The 18,176-nt window shown below is 42.5% G+C and overlaps 1 protein-coding gene across 1 annotated transcript in view; it reads left to right on the top strand.

Annotated features, from left to right (window-relative positions):
- Positions 1–849: 849 nt before the first annotated feature.
- Positions 850–18,176, top strand: part of KCNJ4 (potassium inwardly rectifying channel subfamily J member 4) — a 209,943-nt gene continuing 192,616 nt past the window's right edge. Inside the window, exon 1 of the mRNA XM_056523931.1 lies at positions 850–866. The gene's annotated coding sequence lies outside the window, so the exon portion shown is untranslated. The remainder of the gene's footprint in view (positions 867–18,176) is intronic.

The following is an 18,176-nucleotide window of genomic DNA, read 5'->3' on the forward strand; positions in this document are numbered from 1 at the left end:
AACAACAACAACATAATGTTAACTCTGTGTTCCTAAAAAAAAAAAAAAAAAAAAAATATATAAAAAAAAAACAAAGTAAAAACAAATTCAGAAACCTGAAGAACCCAGTAAACAATACACAGGCAGGATCCGCTATACGCTTTAAAGCTACTGTAATAATAAAAAATAAAAAACACAGTGCGAACAGGCCCTTAGTAGGCCTGGCCCTATAGTTAGTATTTTCCTCTTTATAAGGGTCATTTATACATTTCAAACTTAGGAAAGTGAGGAGGGGGGTTTACTTGACAACATTTTCTCCTGATCTATATTGGTCCTCTCTCCCCACCACGCAGCGCCTCTGTTTCCACGGTAACTGGGCCCTGCTTTAGAATTATTTCCACAGTGACCGAATTTGGCAAAAGATCTAGTGTTTTTTTTTTCTCTATTTTTTTTCTCTTCTAAGATTCTAAATATAGAATTATAACTAATTGAGTCGATATGTAAAAGAAAAATAAATTATTTTTATTTCACTTAGTCACATTGCATGTTTTACTTCAGAATGCCTCAAAAAATAGCGCTGATCATATTTAACCCCTGAGAAGCGAAGTTGCAGTTTCTACACATGTTCAGTTTGTGATGGTCCTTGTAGAATCTTCCATGTTAAATAATGGAGCATTCGCGAATCTATGGAACGTGGAAATATGTGAGTTTTATTAGCTGTAAGAGCAGATAACCAAAATCTTCTGAAATGTTGTATACTGACCTCACATCCTTATTCCAAATGTTTTACAGATGCAGGTGAAGAAATAGGGACAGGGTTGGGACAAGCTGTGTTGGTCAGAGATTTCAGAATAGGCTTCATGTTTCCTGGCCACAGAACTTCAAGTGTAAGTGAACAATAATCCCCTGTTGCCTCCCTTCCTACCTTTAATATGGTGTTCAAGTCATCCCCTTTTAAAGAAACAGTTGTAGACCATTGGGGAGATTTATCAAAACCTGTCCAGAGGAAAAGTTGCTGAGTTGCCCATAGCAACCAATCAGATCGGGGATAAGATGTCTGATCGCGGGGGGCCCGTCACTGGGACAACCGGGATCTCCCTGCAGCATCCACATTCTATGCGGGAGCTGCGTCTCCAGTTTCGGAAACCTCTGGGTTTCCGGGACTAGGGACGTGACGTCACACCACGCCCCCTCCATTCATGTCTATGGGAGAGGGCTTCCCATAGACATGAATGGAGGGGGCGTGGCATGACGTCACGTTCCCAGTCCCGGAAACCCCGAGGTTTCCGAAACTGGAGACGCACCTCCCGCATAGAATGTGGGTGCTGCAGGCAGATCGCTGGGGGGGTTCCCAGCGGTGGGCCCCCCGCGAACAGACATCTTATCCCCTAGGGGATAAAATATTTTTGCCCAGAATACCCCTTTAAACTTTTGACACGTCAAATGTTTAGATTAGTCAGAGTTACAGTGCTGAGACCACCTCCTAATGTTAGATACAGTCTGGTGAAGCACACCGGTACGGGCTTCACTCCCCGTTTGGATGCTCATTGCGTGTGATGGGCTCCATAGACTAAAATGTGCCCGTCTCCAGGTAATCAGAGGACTGAGCTGGGGAGTGAAGCGCAATGAATAAAGGCTGTCCGAGCATGCTGGGAGTTGTAGTTTTGCAATAACTGGAAGCACCCTGCTTGGGAAACACTTTGTTATATGGTCAGCGCTTACACACAATTCTACATGTCCCCTGCAGTGTCAGTAATGTACAGCCAGGTGCAGCTTCAGCTGCTTGTCTTCTCTTTATAATGCGGTGGTCTTCGTAAAACAACGCTTGTAATGGGTTTTATGTGAAGTTTATTCATTGTCTGATGTAATGTTTGTATATATCTTATATACTGAATAATACAATCCTTTCAGTGCTTTGACATCAGAAGTGCATGCTCATACAGAGGTAATGCTCTGGTTATAGTGCATTAATTCCTGTATATGACATCGGTAGGATCAGGGGTCAAGTCCTGGGAAAAGAAAGTGTGGGAACCCAAGATTACCACATCAGGGCTGGTACTGCAGGATTCCTTCTAATGGGAACTGTGTTCCTGCTGTGGAAAAAGTGTAGGAACTCAGTTCCCATGCGCTCCTGCAGAACTTGAGACCTGAGTAGGATAGAACGCCATTGTGTCATATTGTTTCATACCACTACTGTCCTTTAATTTCCATTCACCTACCAATTGCTACTTTTATTGGTGTTAACTTAGTATGAAGCAAGCGAAAACGTGTTTACTGTGTAAGCCAGTAGATAAAAATAAAACTTTGAGAGTTTTCAGTCGATGATACTTTTAAATCACGAACTGAAAACAAGTTAAAGGGGTACACCTATGGAATTTTTTTTTTTTAATCAACTGATGCCAGAAAATTGTAAAGATTTGTAAATTACTATTTAACCCCTTAAGGACACAGCCCATTTTCACCTCTAGGACGCAGCCCTTTTTTGCACATCTGACCACTGTCACTTTAAACATTAATAACTCTGGAATGCTTTTACTTATCAATCTGATTCCGAGATTGTTTTTTCATGACATATTCTACTTTAACATAGTGGTAAATTTTTGTGGTAACTTGCATCCTTTCTTGGTGAAAAATCCCAAAATTTGATGAAAAAATAGAAAATTTAGCATTTTTCTAACTTTGAAGCTCTCTGTTTGTAAGGAAAATGGATATTCCAAATATTATTTTTTTTGGATTCACATATACAATATGTCTACTTTATATTTTCATCATAAAATTGACAAGTGTTTACTTTTGGAAGACACCAGAGGGCTTCAAAGTTCAGCAGCAATTTTACAATTTTTTACAAAATTTTCAAACTCGCTATTTTTCATGGACCAGTTCAGGTTTGAAGGGTCTTCATATTAGAAATACCCCATAAATGACCCCATTACAAAAACTGCACCCCCCAAAGTATTCAAAATGACATTCAGTAAGTGTTTTAACCCTTTAGGTGTTTCACAGGAAAAGCAGCAAAGTGAAGGAGAAAATTCAAAATCTTCATTTTTTACACTTGCATGTTCTTGTAGACCCAATTTTTGAATTTTTACAAGGGGTAAAAGGATAAAATTTATACTTGAATTTGTAGCCCAATTTCTCTCGAGTAAGCACATACCTCATATGTCTATGTAAATTGTTCGGCGGGCGCAGTAGAGGGCTCAGAAGCGAAGGAGCGACAAGGGGATTTTGGAGAGTACGTTTTTCTGAAATGGTTTTTTGGGGGCATGTTGCATTTAGGAAGCCCCTATGGTGCCAAAACAGCAAATAAAAAAAACATGGCATACCATTTTGGAAACTAGACCCCTTGAGGAACGTAAAAAGGAATTAAGTGAGCCTTAATACCCCACAGGTGTTTCATGACTTTTGCATATGTAAAAAAAAAATAATTTTTCACAAAAATGTGTGTTTCCCCCCAAATTTCACATTTTTGCAAGGGTTAATAGCAGAAAATACCCCCCAAAATTTGTAACCCCATCTCTTCTGAGTATGGAGGTAGCCCATAAGTTGACCTGAAGTGCATTACGGGCGAACTACAATGCTCAGAAGAGAAGGAGTCATATTTGGCTTTTTGAGAGCAAATGTCGCATTTAGGAAGCCCCTATGGTGCCAGGACAGCAAAAAAAAATGACATGGCATACCATTTTGGAAACTAGACTCCTTGAGGAACGTAACAAGGGATAAAGTGAACCTTAATACCCCACAGGTGTTTCACGACTTTTGCATATGTAAAAAAAATTAAAAATTTTTTACCAAAAATGCTTGGTTTAGCAAAAATTTTACATTTTTAAAAAAGGTAATAGCAGAAAATACCCCCCAACATTTGAAGCCCAATTTCTCCCGATTCAGAAGACACCCAATATGGGGATGAAAAGTGCTCTGCTGGCGCACTACAGGTCTCAGAAGAGAAGGAGTCACATTTGGCTTTTTGGAAGCAAATTTTGCTCTGGGGGCATGCCGCATTTAGGAAGCACCTATGGTGCCAGGACAGAAAAAAAAAACACATGGCATACCATTTTGGAAACTAGACCCCTTGGGGAACGTAACAAGGGGTAAAGTGAACCTTAATACCCCACAGGTGTTTCACGACTTTTGCATATGTAAAAAAAAAAATATTTTTTTTACACTAAAATGCTTGTTTTCCCCCAAATTTTACATTTTTACAAAGGATAATAGCAGAAAATACCCCCCAAAATTTGTAACCCCATCTCTTCTGAGTATGGAAATACCCAATAAGTGGACGTGAAGTGCACTGGGGGCGAACTACAATGCTCAGAAGAGAAGGAGCATCATTGAGCTTTTGGAGAGAGAATTTGGCCATGTGCATTTCCAAAGCCCCCCGTGGTGCCAGAACAGTGGACCCCCCACATGTGACCCCATTTTTAAAACTACACCCCTCACGGAAGGTAATAAGGGGTGCAGGGAGAATTTACACCCCACTGGCATTTGACGGATCTTTGGAACAGTGGGCTGTGTAAATTAAAAATTTTATTTTTCATTTTCACAGACCCCTGTTTCAAAGATCTGTCAGACACCTGTGGGGCGTAAATGCTCACTGTACCCCTTATTACATTCCGTGAGGGGTGTAGTTTCCAAAATGGGGTCATATGTGGGTATTTATTGTTTTGCACTTATGTCAGAACCGCTGTAAAATCAGCCACCCCTGTGCAAATCACCAATTTAGACCTCAAATTTACATGGTGCACTCTCCCTTCTGAGCCTTGTTGTGCGCCCCCAGAACACTTTGCGTCCACATATGGGGTATCTCCGTCCTCAGGAGAAAATGCGTTACAAATTTTGGAGGCTTTTTTTCTTTTACCGCTTATGAAATTTTAAAGTATGGGGCAACACCAGTATGTTAGTGTACAAAAATGTTTTTTTTTACACTAACATGCTGGTGTAGACCCCAACTTTACCTTTTCATAAGGGGTAAAAGTAGAAAATACCCCCCAAAATTTGTAACACAATTTCTCCCGAGTACGACAATACCCCATATGTGACCCTAAACTGTTGCCTTGAAATACGCCAGGGCTCCAAAGTGAGAGCGCCATGCGCATTTGAGGCCTAAATTAGGGATTTGCATAGGGGTGGACATAGGGGTATTTTACACCAGTGATTCTCAAACAGGGTGCCTCCAGCTGTTGCTAAACTCCCAGCATGCTTGGACAGTCAATGGCTGTCCGGAAATGCTGGGAGTTTTTGTTTTGCAACAGCTGGAGGCTCCGTTTTGGAAACACTGCTGTAGGATACGTTTTTCATTTTTATTGGGGGGGAAGGGGTGGTGGTGGGGGGGGGCAGTGTACGTGTGTATATATAGTGTTTTACTCTTTATTTTATGTTAGTGTAGTGTAGTGTTTTTAGGTTACATTCACTCTGACGGCGGATTACACTGAGTCTCCCGCTAGGAGTTTGAGCTGCGGCTGCTGCAGCTCAAACCTGAAGCAGGGAATTCACTGTAATCCGCCGCCAGTGTGAATGTAACCTGTACATTCACATGGGAGGGGGGGGGGGGAACTACAACTCCCAGCATGCACTGACAGAACGTGCATGCTGGGAGTTGTAGTTTTGCAACAGCTGGAGGCACACTGGTTGGAAAATACTGAGTTAGGTAATAGAACCTATTACCTAACTCGGTATTTCCCAACCAGTGTGCCTCCAGCTGTTGCAGAACTACAACTCTCAGCATGTACTGATTGCCAAAGAGAATGCTGGGAGATGTAGTTATGCAACAGCTGGATGCACGCAAGTACAACTCCCAGCATGCCGAGACAGCCATTTGCTGTTCCTGAATGCTGGGAGTTGTAGTTTTGCAAGATTTAGAGGGGTTCAGGCTGGAGATCACTGACAGTGGTCTCTAAACTGTGGCCCTCCAGATGTTGCAAAACTACAAATCTCAGCATGCTAAGACAGCAAACTGCTGTCTGGGCATGCTGGGAGTTGTAGTTTTGTAATATCTGGAGGGCTACAGTTTAGAGACCACTGTCAGTGATCTCTAGCCTGAACCCCTCTAAATCTTGCAAAACTACAACTCCCAGCATGCCAACACAGCAAACAGCTGTCAAGGCATGGTGGGAGTTGTAGTTTTGCAACATCTGGAGGGCGACAGTTTAGAGACCACTCTCTAAACTGTCGCCCTGCAGATTTTGCTAGGCAACAGACTATGGACACGCGGCGCCATACTCACCTCCACCGCCGTCGTGATCACAGCCGCCGCCGCCGGGTAAGTGATCGCCGCCGCCGCCGCTACTACACGGTTCCCCCCGCTGTGCCCGGACACCGATGGGCGGGCATAGCGCGGGGAACCGAACTTTAACCCCCCCGCCCCCAGTCTGCTATTGGTCGGCCGCTCCGCCGATCAATAGCAGGGATAGGAGGGGTGGCAACCCTGCCACCTCACTCCTATCTCTTCAAGGGGGATCGAGGGTGTCTTGGACACCCCCGATCCCCCTTATTTTATCGCGGCCCCGCGATTGATGGGCAGGGGGAGAGCGCTCCCCCTGCAAACACCATAGATGCCGTGATCAGACTGATCACGGCATCTATGGGGTTAATGCTGCCGGGACCGGCGCGATCGCGGCCCCGGCAGCTGCGGTGGGACTCCGGCTGTGATTGACAGCTGAGTCCCACCCGCGATCTCCTGCGCTGCCCGCGGCAGAGCAGGAGATCGCTTGGACGTATGCATACGTCCATTTGCGCGAACGTGTAATTCGCCTGGACGTATGCATACGTCCAATAGCGGGAAGGGGTTAATAATCTTAAAGGGGTACTCCGGTGGAAAACTTTTATTTTTTATTTTTTTTAAATCAACTGGTGCCAGAAAGTTAAACATATTTGTAAATTACTTCTATTAAAAAATCCTAAACCTTCCAGTGCTTATTAGCTGCTGAATACTACAGAGGACATCATGACCACAACGCTCTCTGCTGACAGCTCTGTCCATTTTAAGAACTGTCCAGAGTAGGAGAAAATCCCCATAGAAAACCTATACTGCTCTGGACAGTTCCTAAAATGGACAGAGATGTCAGCAGGGAGCACTGTGTTCCAAAAAGAAAAGAATTTCCTCCGTAGTATTCAGAAGCTAATAAGTACTGGGAGGATAAAGATTTTTTTAACAGAAGTAATTTACAAATCTGTTTAACTTTCTGGCACCAGTTGATTTAAAAAAAAAAAAAGAAAAAAAAAAAGGTTTACACTGGAGTACCCCTTTAATCCTTCCAGTACTACGGTGTCCATTTTAGGACATCGTCAGTCGTCAGACGTAACTCCGTCCTCCGTCAGGTGAAAAGGCGTCCTGCCTCCTCCCTCGGACCAATCGCCGTCCTCCTTCAGCCATAACTGCATCCTCCCAAAACTCTGCCGTCCAAAACGCCGTCATGCCTCAGACGATTCTCCCTCAGACGCAACTTCCTGCCGCATAGCAGAGCTGACGCTGCACAGCATGTATAGCAGAGTCGAAACTGTGAAACTTTCAAGTGTACTACAGACACTACATGTGTACAGCCAACACTGAATAGCACATACAGCAGAACCCGTATAGCAGAGAGCAGACACTGACTCAGCTCTGCTACACGGCAGGAAAGTTTTTCGTCTGAGGGATGACGGAGTTTCGGATGAGAGACTTTAAGATGACAAAGGAGGGAGGACGGAGTTAAGTCTGACGACTGACGATCTCCTAAAATGGACACCGTACAGAACTTATCAGCTGCTGTATGCTCCAGAGGAAGTTGTGTAGTTCTTTCCGGTCTGACCCCAGTGCTGTCTGCTGACACCTCTGTACAGAGTAGGACAGATTTGCTACGGGGATTTGCTTCTACTCTGGACAGTTCCTGACACGAACAGAGGTATCAGCAGAGAGAACTGTGGTCAGACAAAACAGAATTATATAACTACCTCTGGAGCATACAGCAGCTGATAATTACTGGAAGGATTAAGATTTGTAAATGGAAGTAATTTACAAATCTGTATAACTTTATGGCAATTTTTTCAGTTCTCCATTTAAAAGGTATTAACTACATAGAATTGTTTTTAAATGATTTTTATCTACTGGCCAACAAAGTATATGTACATATGTTTTTGTTTGCTACATACTAAGTTAACACCAATATAAATAGCAATTGGTAGGTGAATATAAATAAAAGGGCAGTGGCTGTATGCAACCATACAGTACACAGCATACAACAATTAAACAATACAGTACATAGTATACAACACTGTGTAACTTCATGTCACCAGTTGATTAAAAAACATTCCCCCCCTCCCCCCCCCACTGGAGTAACCCTTTAATGACAAATTGCAAGCTGTTGAGACTACCTCGGGTCTTTTTTATCAGGCATGGTAACCAAAAAAATACGGCCCAATAAAGTCTGTATATAACCTCAGGGTTTAATCTGCCCAATCTATTTTGGAGAACACTCATGTGTCCATTGAGAGGCAGCAAACTACCTGGTCCACCTCTGGTGAAAAGTGATACATTTTTATGCAGTCTGTGCAGTGCCCTGTGAAATGGTGTCCATTTTAGGACATCGTCAGTTGTCAGACGTAACTCCGTCTTCCGTCAGGTGAAATGGCGTCCCGCCTCCTGCCTCGGGCCAATCTCCGTCGGGCATCAGACGCAACTCCCTCCTCCCTCCGTTGTCATCCTAAAGTCTCTCATCCAAAACTCCGTCATCCCTCAGACGAAAAACTTTCCTGCCGTGTAGCAGAGCTCCCTGCTATACGGGTTCTGCTGTACGTGCTATTCAGTGTCGGCTCTGCTATGCAGACTCTGTAGCACATGTAGTGTCTGTAGTACACGAGCAAGTTTCACAGTTTCGACTCTGCTATACATGCTGTGCAGCGTCGGCTCTGCTATGCGGCAGGAAGTTGCGTCTGAGGGAGAACCGTCTGAGGCATGACAGCGTTTTGGACAAGGGAGTTTCGGATGAGTGAGGATGGAGTTGTGGCTGAAGGAGGACGGCGATTGGTCCGAGGGAGGAGGCGGGACGCCGTTTCACCTGAGGGAGGACAGAGTTACGTCTGACGACTGACGATGTCCTAAAATGGACGCCGTACTGTTACATTGTATCAGAGAGATTTGTGCAGCTGCTGCTGATGTATAAGCTCAGAACAGATCTAGGTCTGGTTTGCAGCCTGTTGATGTAACCAAGAGTGTTAATTTACTGACAGCAAACAAATACTGTAGTTCTAAAATGGTGAAGTATTTAAAGTGTTTGAACAAACTTTTGACATGATGCACAGAAATGTCAAAAGTTGACATCAGTCAGGGTCCCATTGTAGATATATTTGGGCAGCGTACTTCACTCCCTGGCTCACTGCTCCATTGTATTTCTATGGAGCCTGTCTCCTGCAATCAGTTGATCGTGTCATCATTTGGGGCATAGCTGGAGATGACATCACAAGGGGTGCTTGCCCTATAAAATGAATGTTAAGACACACAGCTACCAGATCGCCAAGGATTCCACCCCTACAAGCATTGGTGGCGCATACATAATGTGTGCTGTATGCATAGTGGGTGATGTTAAAGAGGTTGATATGGCAGCGTGAGTGTCTTGGTAATGTCATTAATGATTATGTCATCATAATGGGGTCTGGGATATGATGGGGTGGGTCCTGTACATATGATGATGTTACAGGGGTGATGATGCCATAAGTGATGCTTGTTTCTGGAAGAGGTGAGGCCCAACCTTTAAAGGAGTACTCCGGTGGAAAAAATGTTTTACATTTTTTTATTAACTGGTGCCAGAAAGTTAAACAAATTTGTAAATTACTTCTATTTAAAAATCTTAATCCTTCTAGTACTTATCAGCTGCTGTATGCTCCAAAGGAAGTTCTTTTATTTTTGAATTTCTTTCCAATCTGACCACAGTGCTCTCTGCTGACACCTCTGTCCATTTTAGAAACTGTCCAGAACAGGAGCAAATCCCCATAGCAAACCTCTCCTGCTCTGGACAGTTCCTAAAATGGACAGAGGTGTCAGCAGAGAGCATTATGTCAGACTGAAAAGAAATTCAAAAAGAAAAGAACTTCCTTTGGAGCATACAGCAGCTGATAAGTACTGGAAGGATTAAGATTTTTAAATAGAAGTAATTTACAAATCTGTTTAACTTTCTGGCACCATTTGATTAAAAATGTTTTTGTTTTTAAAGGGGTACTCCGGTGAAAACCTTTTTTCTTTTAAATCAACTGGTGCCAGAAAGTTAAACATATTTGTAAATTACTTCTATTAAAAAAATCTTAATCCTTCCAGTACTTATTAGCTGCTGAATGCTTCAGAGGAAATTCCTTTCTTTTTGGAACACTGATGACATCACGAGCACAGTGCTCTCTGCTGACATCTCTGTCCATTTTAGCAACCGTGCATAGCAGATGTATGCTAAGGGCAGCATGGTGGCTCAGTGGTTAGCCCTGCTACCTTGCAGTGCTGGGGCCTTGGGTTCAAATCCCACTAAGGACAACAATAAATAAAGAGTTATTATTATTATAATGATGTCAGCAAAGAGCACTGTGCTCGTGATGTCATCAGAGAGAATTCCAAAAAGAAAAGAATTTCCTCTGTAATATTCAGCAGCTAATAAGTACAAGAAGGATTAAGATATTTTTAATAGAAGTAATTTACAAATCTGTTTAACTTTCTGCCACCAGTTGATTTAAAAGAAAAAAGGTTTTCACCGGAGTACCCCTTTAAGGGTAATCCCATCTTTGTGTGAAGACATCAATAATCCCCAAGAATTAAAGATGTACCAATGTTCTCCTGTTGTCTAAAATCTTAACTTCTTCGGATATTCTTTTCAGTCTATCTTCGTTGTTGTCTGCTTGTTGCCAAGAGACATGACCATCACTGCTAACTTGCAGTGATAGCCGCGCCTGCGCAGAGCCCTGTCTATTCTGTCCCTGGGCCGGGAGCTGGTCTGTCTGCATCATGATACGCGCTCCAGGCCCTATCCATCCCTTTCCTCCATAGACTTCAATTGTAGGGGTGAAAGCATTTTAACACGGCGGAAAATTTGCGGAAAGTGCGGAATTGCATAACGATTCGCAAATTTGCATGTTCTGTCGGCGCTAAGACCGCTCGGAAATGCACCGTCTCCATAGACGGCAATGCATTTCCAAGCAGATTCCGCAGAATGAATAAACATGGTCATTCTTTTGGGGGAACACCGGGATCGGAATTTCAGCGGCAGAGACATGCGGCGTGGGAAATTTGGCCGTGTGCGCTTTGCAGCAGAATCCCATTGAAAACAATAGGACTCTGCTGCAACAGAATTTCTGAGTGTCATTTTTTTCATCGGATTCCGCTCGGAAATTCTATCGTGTGAACGAGGCCTTTTCCACAGCTAAAGACAATATAGCCCAGGCTCCTATTTCCTACACCTATAGCAGTGTTTCCAAAACAGTGCGCCTCCAGCTGTTGCAAAACTACAACTCCCAGCATGCCCGGACAGCCTTTGGCTGTCCGGGCATGCTGGGAGTTGTAGTTTGCAACAGCTGGGGGCACACTGGTTGGGAAACACTGACCTTTTTTAGAGCTCGAATCTATTCGATTGCAATTTGAACCATATTACCTGCCAATAAGCGGGGGTTTCGGGCTAGTATTTTTTATTTTATTTATTTTAAGAAAAAGTGTGGGTTATCAATGTGTTTTTTTTTTTTTTTACACCTGGAAACCTATGTGGGGGCGCAGGCATGCGTTGCGGAAGCAGCACACATGTATGTAATCCGAATGCAGTCAATCAAAGGTAATAGGCTGACATATTAATATTACTGTATGGGGGGGAGGCACATGCTGCTGACCTTGGTTACTATTTTTTTTATTTTCTATCTGCCGTATACATATCTAGCGAAGGTATTAATTATAAAGCAAGAGAAGAGCAGGAAACATTGTCATTGCTGCGGATTCCTGTGATTCTGTAATACATATGACAGCTTTAATTACATCCTAATGATACAGTTCTCTGAGATCAGCTGGAAAAATACATAAACTAACACCCTATACATGTATAGCAATATGGGACTATTTATAGTCTATTATAAAAGCATTGTACGGTCCTAGAGCTGTAGGAATTTATCCGACAAAAAAAAAAAAAATAATAAATTCTGGAAAATTTTCTGCGAATTTCTTAAATCTATTGACCAGCCTTGGTTGTACTGAACCCTATAGATTCCTATGGTACTGTAAACCTGTTGGGGGGGGGGGCTGGCTCCTTAAGGAAAAAAAAACAAAAAAAACAGAACACTTATCATATTTGTTTTCCTCTATGCTGGTTTGCAAGCACAAGGGGTAATGAAAATATATTATGCCCCTTAAAACTGGGCTGGTGAATAGTCAATATATACTTACTGTAGCGATTGGCGATGTATACACTGTGTGCATTGCTGCTTACCCTACATTTACAGGATTGTTTAGGGGGAGCAGATTTTGTGTCCCTAAGAATTTTGCAACAGGAGCAAACATCCATCATGAGTTCCGATGACCTTTCTATCATAGACAGCATTACCTTCTACAGCAATATGTACTACTATATATGTGTACCAAGATCCAGAGATATTCAGCTACACCCCGCCCACTCATACACACCTGTGCAGTGAACCCACCGGCACCTCCCCGGCTTCCATTAAGAACATTCAACCAAAAGAAACCGATGTCCAGCACTAGGTGATCCGATAAAATCTTTATTGTAGATTCACAAATTCATAAGATGAGACACAGGTACATGAAAACTTCTGACGCGTTTCACGCAGTATTGCGCTTAAGCTATGGAGGCAGGGAGCCGACTCGCCTCACCCCCTTGCCTCCTCCATATTCTCCTCTCTGGCCCATCTGTAATGAATATTCAAAAATATAGAGGGGAGAGGGGGGGGAGAACAAGAGGGGTGGGGGGTGGTTAGGGGTGCTGGGGACTAAGTTGATTATGATGAGTATTTTGGTGATTTTTGGATTCTGTGTTTCTAAGTTTTCTTAAAATTTTTTTTTTCTTCTTTCATTCTTCCTCCCTCTCCTTGTCATTCCTCTATCGTTCCTTCCTCAAAACAGACAGAGGGATAAGAGGGGATAGAGGATGAGTAACATAAAATTGATAGCCTGGAACGTTCGGGGGCTTGGGGAAAACATCAAAAGGATGGCAGTAATGAGTGTGGTTAAAAATTATCTCCCGTGCATTCTTGGTCTGCTAGAAACACACCTGACAAGGGATACGGTTCAGTTATTAAAAAGAAGTTGGTGGGGAAGTAGTTTTCACTCTTTTTTTACATCTTGTTCACGGGGGGTATCAGTTTTCTTCCATAGAAGTATTAAGTGGGATGTGATGGGACAAAGTGTAGATCAGTATGGGAGATTTATCTTCCTGTATGGTAGACTGGAGGGATTGATCTGCATTTTGGCCTTTATTTACATCCCGCCCCCCTTCTCGCCTGAAGTTCTGATTAAACTCTTTGAGTTCTGTGACAATAGGGAAGACTGTCCACTCTTTATACAAGGGGACATGAATGGGGTGTTCTCAGAGGAGTTGGATAGATATCGCTCTCAGGGTAGTGTGGAGGGTGGCGGGGTCTCCCCTCTCGCCAAAATCTGTGCAGAGTTTGGCTGGACGGACATATGGAGGATGCAGAATCCGGGGGTGAGGAAGTACTCCTGTTGGAGTCGCTCCGGCCGAGCTCTGTCCAGAATAGATATCAGTATAGGAAATGTTCTTGGATGTGATAGGGTGAACTGTGTGCGTTATCTCGCTCACTGCCTGTCTGATCATGCAGCGATTGAGATAACTGTAGACACTGGCAGGGTGAGGCGGGAGGGGATGCCCAAAATGAATGCTCATTGGCTATGCCTCATTGAAAATGAAAGAATATTTAATAATGTGGAGGAATATTTTGCAAATAATTGGGGCACGGCGGATGATCACATTGTTTGGGAAGAAGGGAAGGCCTTTCTTAGAGGTGAAATAATAAGAGCTATTAGAAGGAAGAAACGAGAGTTTAGAAGCAGGGAAGAGGAACTAAGATCAGCATGCTCTGGGGCAGAAAATATACAAATGGTAGACCCCTCAGAAGAACATAGGTTGGAATGGGAAAAAAGCCAGGAAGCTTTGGATGCATATATAGTTGTCTTGGTTTTAAAAGGGGATGCACAAAGTATGTATTGAAATTTATTGTCTATAATATTTATTAATTAATGTATGGTCTGTTTACTCAATAAAGCACGTTGGAAAAAAAAAAAATATATTCACTCTACATCATTACGACAAGACAGCCTGCACTCTACTCAGAGAAGAGTGCAGGCGTCTGCGGGGTCTCACGCCCTAAAAACATGAGAGTGAATATTATGAATATTCATTATAGGGGTGGCTCAGAGTAATTCCCCGCCTCCATTGTGCAGAGCATCGGTTTGTTATTCTGTGCTTTGGAGGGGCACAGACCTCACTCTGTATGACTCATCTTCCTCCCTGAGTCTGCTGTGCTGGGTCTCTTCATCCAATCACTGCAGGCTGCTCTATAACCCCCTCCTCTCTGTTGTTATGCTGCAGTCTGATAAGACAGGAGTGAGCACAGAGGAGTGCTTGTCCCACCCTCAGTTTGTAGACTTTGCCTCAGCCTACTCTTCAGCAAGGACAAAGATGATGCTGCAGCTGGACAGGATTATGTTCTACATGGTATGAGGACCCCTAGTGGTGTATTTTTCCATAAAGCATGATTTCTATCAAAATAAACATTTTCTTATGGAGTTTATTGGAAAGGTTAATGTTTTGCCAAGATGTACAACATATAAAAAGTTGACAGTGCCCATTGAAGCTTAAAAACCCAACAAGTACCAGTAGACAGAATGTAAATTCTTGACACTTTTTCTGCATCCAGTATGAAGTTTTTAATGTTGTCCTTATATTTTTATTGTCACAAAATAACTGATACTTTAGAGAACTAGAATAAATTAATGTGTCTTTCTCTTTGCTGGAAAAGCAAACAGGAGCCTGAGCAATTTACCTAAACTATTTTTGGAAAGTCTCCTAGCAACATCCGATCGCTGACTTGGGTTCTTTTATAGGTACTCAATAGGGTCTTCGTCATAGTGATCATCATGGGGAGGGGATTAACCCTATGATCCTGGGTGCCCAATCATATTTACATGATAGGAAATTTTTATCCATATTTAACCATTGGTGGGGTAAGATAGGTCATCTTTAACCTGACAACAACAATGGCATTCGTAATCAGAACTATTCTGCCTAAATTCTTTTTGAGTTTTGAGAAAATCTTTTAATAAAAGATTTTTTTTTGTCTTGAAAGTGCCAACACCCTCATGAATATAGTCACACTGGTAACAATTGGGACCAGGCCCAATAGTCCAGGGGGCTGACAAGACACTCATATTCAAGGTTCATCACATAAAGGCCTGACACTAAAGTGACATTGGGGGCTTATGCAAGGTCCTGATACTACACTATCTCCCATAAGTGAGTCCACCCCTCACATTATATAAACAGTATCTCCCATAAGTGAGTCCACCCCTCACATTATATAAACAGTATCTCCCATAAGTGAGTCCACCCCTCACATTATATATACAGTATATCCCATAAGTGAGTCCACCCCTCACATTATATACAGTATCTCCCATAAGTGACTCCACCCCTCACATTATATATACAGTATCTCCCATAAGTGAGTCCACCCCTCACATTATATATACAGTATCTCCCATAAGTGAGTCCACCCCTCACATTATATAAACAGTATCTCCCATAAGTGAGTCCACCCCTCACATTATATATACAGTATCTCCCATAAGTGAGTCCACCCCTCACATTATATACAATATCTCCCATAAGTGAGTCCACCCCTCACATTATATATACAGTATCTCCCATAAGTGAGTCCACCCCTCACATTATATACAGTATCTCCCATAAGTGAGTCCACCCCTCACATTATATATACAGTATCTCCCATAAGTGAGTCCACCCCTCACATTATATATACAGTATCTCCCGTAAGTGAGTCCACCCCTCACATTATATATACAGTATCTCCCATAAGTGAGTCCACCCCTCACATTATATATACAGTATCTCCCATAAGTGAGTCCACCCCTCACATTATATAAACAGTATCTCCCATAAGTGAGTCCACCCCTCACATTATATACAATATCTCCCATAAGTGAGTCCACCCCTCACATTATATATACAGTATCTCCCATAAGTGAGTCCACCCCTCACATTATATACAGTATCTCCCATAAGTGAGTCCACCCCTCACATTATATATACAGTATCTCCCATAAGTGAGTCCACCCCTCACATTATATATACAGTATCTCCCGTAAGTGAGTCCACCCCTCACATTATATATACAGTATCTCCCATAAGTGAGTCCACCCCTCACATTATATATACAGTATCTCCCGTAAGTGACTCCACCCCTCACATTATATATACAGTATCTCCCATAAGTGAGTCCACCCCTCATATTATATATACAATATCTCCCATAAGTGAGTCCACCCCTCACATTATATATACAGTATCTCCCATAAGTGAGTCCACCCCTCACATTATATACAGTATATCCCATAAGTGAGTCCACCCCTCACATTATATATACAGTATCTCCCATAAGTGAGTCCACCCCTCACATTATATATACAGTATCTCCCATAAGTGAGTCCACCCCTCACATTATATATACAGTATCTCCCATAAGTGGGTCCACCCCTCACATTATATACAGTATCTCTCATAAGTGAGTCCACCCCTCAAATTATATACAGTATCTCCCATAAGTGAGTCCACCCCTCACATTATATATACAGTATCTCCCATAAGTGAGTCCACCCCTCACATTATATATACAGTATCTCCCATAAGTGAGTCCACCCCTCACATTATATACAGTATATCCCATAAGTGAGTCCACCCCTCACATTATATATACAGTATCTCCCATAAGTGAGTCCACCCCTCACATTATATATACAGTATCTCCCATAAGTGAGTCCACCCCTCACATTATATATACAGTATCTCCCATAAGTGGGTCCACCCCTCACATTATATACAGTATCTCTCATAAGTGAGTCCACCCCTCAAATTATATACAGTATCTCCCATAAGTGAGTCCACCCCTCACATTATATATACAGTATCTCCCATAAGTGAGTCCACCCCTCACATTATATATACAGTATCTCCCATAAGTGAGTCCACCCCTCACATTATATATACAGTATCTCCCATAAGTGAGTCCACCCCACATATTATATACAGTATCTCCCATAAGTGAGTCCACCCCTCACATTATATATACAGTATCTCCCATTAGTGAGTCCACCCCTTACATTATATACAGTATCTCCCATAAGTGAGTCCACCCCTCACATTATATATACAGTATCTCCCATAAGTGAGTCCACCCCTCACATTATATATACAGTATCTCCCATTAGTGAGTCCACCCCTTACATTATATACAGTATCTCCCATAAGTGAGTCCACCCCTCACATTATATATACAGTATCTCCCATAAGTGAGTCCACCCCTTACATTATATACAGTATCTCCCATAAGTGAGTCCACCCCTTACATTATATACAGTATCTCCCATAAGTGAGTCCACCCCTCACATTATATACAGTATCTCCCATAATTGAGTCCACCCCTCACATTATATATACTGTATCTCCCATAAATGAGTCCACCCCTCACATTATATATACAGTATATCCCATAAGTGACTCCACCCCTCACATTATATACAGTATCTCCCATAAGTGAGTCCACCCCTCACATTATATATACAGTATCTCCCATAAGTGAGTCCACCCCTCACATTATATATACAGTATCTCCCGTAAGTGAGTCCACCCCTCACATTATATATACAGTATCTCCCATAAGTGAGTCCACCCCTCACATTATATATACAGTATCTCCCATAAGTGAGTCCACCCCTCACATTATATAAACAGTATCTCCCATAAGTGAGTCCACCCCTCACATTATATACAATATCTCCCATAAGTGAGTCCACCCCTCACATTATATATACAGTATCTCCCATAAGTGAGTCCACCCCTCACATTATATACAGTATCTCCCATAAGTGAGTCCACCCCTCACATTATATATACAGTATCTCCCATAAGTGAGTCCACCCCTCACATTATATATACAGT

The sequence above is a fragment of the Hyla sarda genome, chromosome 6 (assembly GCF_029499605.1).
Source record: "Hyla sarda isolate aHylSar1 chromosome 6, aHylSar1.hap1, whole genome shotgun sequence".
NCBI classification, from domain to species: domain Eukaryota; kingdom Metazoa; phylum Chordata; class Amphibia; order Anura; family Hylidae; genus Hyla; species Hyla sarda.